Source organism: Uranotaenia lowii, chromosome 1 (assembly GCF_029784155.1).
Source record: "Uranotaenia lowii strain MFRU-FL chromosome 1, ASM2978415v1, whole genome shotgun sequence".
In the NCBI taxonomy this organism is placed as follows: Eukaryota; Metazoa; Arthropoda; class Insecta; order Diptera; family Culicidae; genus Uranotaenia; species Uranotaenia lowii.
The window spans coordinates 77,921,675-77,925,674 of record NC_073691.1 but is presented as its reverse complement, the minus strand read 5'-3'; positions in this window follow the sequence as shown (position 1 = coordinate 77,925,674).

Below are 4,000 nucleotides of genomic sequence, written 5' to 3'. Positions count from 1 at the left end.
AAAATAAAAATGTGATTTAAAAAGTTTATAAATTGTGTGATAAAATAAAATTATTACTATCCTGAAAAAATAATGAAGTAGCATTAAATATACAACTCGAATTTGCAATATATATAGTTGGCCTCATGACATCAAACGTTAAAATATAATTGAATCTATCATATCTATGGTTCCCGACGGAATGATTCTCGAAGGATGAAAAAAGAGCTACATACAGTACCGTTCATATTTGTATAGAAATTGGAAGCAAGCGCACTGTCACTTCGACTTTGAACTTCCATAACTTTTAACTGTGATGATATTTTTTGATCAAATTTTTTGCGTTAGATGGATCAACTATCACACTATTATAACACAAAATTTGAGCTTTCTGGAGTTTGTGTGGTCTGAGAAACAGTAATTCTACGAAAATCGGACTTTTTGGACTTTTCTCATTCAAACTGCAATATCTCTGAAACTACGCAACATTTTTGATTGAAATTTTGCAGAGTGATTGTTGAAATATTAAGCTAGCATGTTTGAAGTTTTCGAAAAGTTCTATTGATGAGATCAAAAGTTACGCGAGGTGCAATATTTCAGGTATGAACCTTGAAATGCGATTTCTATAGAATTTTGGACGAATGTTTCCATAGGAAAATCATATTCTCTGTTTAACAACCAATAAATCTATTTCAACCGAAAAATCACAACAATATCGCGAGATTCTGATTTCAAAACACAAATGGACCATTTATTCCATTTTTTCTTTTCTTCATTGCTTTTGCCAGACATTTTTTGTCTGATTGGTGGAGGAAACGATATTGTTTTCATGAATCGTCCAAAACTCTATAGAAATCGCATTTCAAGGTTCATGCCTGAAATATTGCACCTTGCGTAACTTTTGATCTCATCGATAAAACTTTTTGAAAACTTCAGGCATGCTAGCTTCATACTTCAACAATCACTGTGCAAAATTACAATCAAAAATGTAGCGTAGTTTCATAGATATTGCAGTTTGAATGAGAAAAGTCCAAAAAGTCCGATTTTCGTAGAATTATTGTTTCTCAGACCACACAAACTCCAGAAAGCTCAAATTTTGTGTTATAATAGTGTGATAGTTGATCTATCTAACGCAAAAAATTTGATCAGAAAATATCATCAGAGTTAAAAGTTATGGAAGTTCAAAGTCGAAGTGACAGTGCACTTGCTTCCAATTTCTATACAAATATGAACGGTACTGTATATGGATTTTAATTCATTGAGTCCTTTTTCACACAAAAAGTACATAGTTGTAGCACTAGTAGGCAGAGCAATAAGACTCAGACATGCTGTTTACAGGGAAAAAACATTGAGTACAATTAACAAAATTTAAAAACATGATAACTATCCATGAAATTTTGTTTCCAATATCATCAAAGAAAGAACTCATCAAATTTATAATAGTTTGAGTGTTACGAAAAAGGTTATGAATAAGTTTGCAAGCATTCCCTACTGTGCAGGTTTAGAAGATAAACTGGCCAGATATCTATGGCAATTTGATATTAATGGTGCCTTTCAGCCATTAGCCAAACAAAAAACGTAATTTTCATGAAAACAAAAGATAAAATTCCAAAAAATTAAATCATTAATGTAGTCTATGAAATAAAATGTGGAAAGTGTTAAAAATCATACTAGGCAGTTTTTAGAAACAGGCAGACAACGAGATTCATGTAATTTTAAAACAGCATACGACCCCGTCATTTCTAAAATAACACAGACACTGACACACAAATGTAAACGCAAAACAAAACAACCTGAGCCAGAACAAACAAGTTTAGACGAAAGCCAGTAATTCGTAAGTTTAAAACAAAAATTGTAATTGTAGTATTAATTTGTAATTCAAAAATATATTTTAGTGTCCACTGAAGAGGAGCGAATGGCAGAGTAGCTCGAAACAGCTGGACAACTGGTGAAAAACTTTTTTAAATTTGTAAAACTCGCCGAAAAACGTCGATAAAATTCTACCACGGTGCGCCTCTGGACCGTTATTATAAAAAAAAATTGTACATCAAATCCAAGTACGGGGCTCGATTCCTTAGGTCATTCTGCACCTCTGGGTAAATTTTAAAAAAAATCCCTAGCAGAAAATCCGAGAAATCTTGATTTTAAGGTTTTTGTTGAGAAATTTCAAAATAATTCATATTCAAATTATTCAATATCATCAAAAAACCTCCAAAAACGTCAAAAAAGTGGTCCAAGTCATTTCCAACCAGTATGTATTTGTTGCCGTTGATAAAATTATGATTATTTACAACTGACTTAACTCTCCAAACATGGCTTAAGTGTATTATAAGTATGGTTTATTAGTGGTTTAAGGTTAAATAAATCTTGTAATCATCATTGGCTTGAAACTACCTACAAGCGAATGACCAGCGAAACAGTCGACCGGCACAAAAGCGGGGACACAAGTGGGCTTTGAAAAATCAAAAGGATTCAACTTCAAATTCTCAACGTCAATTTTTGTCCTCAAAATGGATGTTCACGAAAAGAACAGAAATTTGGTTTGCGTACTCTGCCTTTCTAAGACATCGTCGCTTCGACCGATAAGTGCAGGTATAAGAGTTGTTATTCGAAAATTTCTCCAAGATTTTGAATCCAGAGAAAATTTGTATCCGTCGGTCATTTGCGGAACATGTCGCGCGTCGTGTGGAGAGTTCAGCAAGGGAGGTACAAGGGTCCCCAGGATTCGAAGTTACAAGCTCGAAAATTCAATCATCACGCGATCTCAAGGAATGTGCAAATGTGAGATTTGTGTTGCTGCCGGTATACATGAGGGCAGAAGCAACCTGCCTGGTTTTGAACCCAAGAAACTCAAGCGCGGAAGACCCAGGTCCAGTCCAGACACAGAAGACATTGATGGGTGTAAAGCGGTGGTAATTTGTAAAACTTGCTACAGTGAATACGGAAGAGGAAAAAGGCAACATTGCACTCAATCCACCCGAGCATCGAATTTGAAAATCATTTTTTTGAATAATGGAGAGCCCTCGTCAAGCTCAGCGGATGCGGCAGTAGCTGACTATATGCGTTCAAAGCCAGATTCACCAGGTAAAACTATATTTTAAAATAATCACTATATTTTAAAATGATTCACCTGATTTAAAAAATCAAAAAAAAAAAAAAATATTTTATCCATCAAGATGGAAAATGTGTTCTGCGAAATCTTCGTGGAAGACCGTCTGTATTCGAGAAAGTTTCAACTTGTCCAGAACCTCCCAAAAAACTACAGCGATATAAAGCTCCCAAATCATCAAAGGTTTATAACGACCGTTTGTTAAACTCTTTGATTGATTACAACAGCAACCATATGTGTTAGTTTTGAGTTTTTAATATGTTCCATTCATTATTTTTAGTTGTATTGCTGTTTTATAGTTTACTTTTACTTTTTACTATTTCACTGTTTCCTTTTCCTACTAACCAATAAAAGCACCACTGATATGAAATTCATTTTCCCCCATAACTTCACGGAAACAATAATTTAAACTAAACTTAAACCCCTAATAAACCATACTTATAATACACTTAAGCCATGTTTGGAGAGTTAAGTCAGTTGTAAATAATCATAATTTTATCAACGGCAACAAATACATACTGGTTGGAAATGACTTGGACCACTTTTTTGACGTTTTTGGAGGTTTTTTGATGATATTGAATAATTTGAATATGAATTATTTTGAAATTTCTCAACAAAAACCTTAAAATCAAGATTTCTCGGATTTTCTGCTAGGGATTTTTTTTTAAATTTACCCAGAGGTGCAGAATGACCTAAGGAATCGAGCCCCGTACTTGGATTTGATGGACAATTTTTTTTTATAATAACGGTCCAGAGGCGCACCGTGTCTACAATACTTCGCGACGAATAACCAACATTCCTCATAACAATTCGCCAACATTTATCTACGGTTAAATCAACTACAGCCTTATAGTTGAATGTACTAAACTTATTGTTGAATGCAGAAAATCAATCATACGATTATAGTTGAAT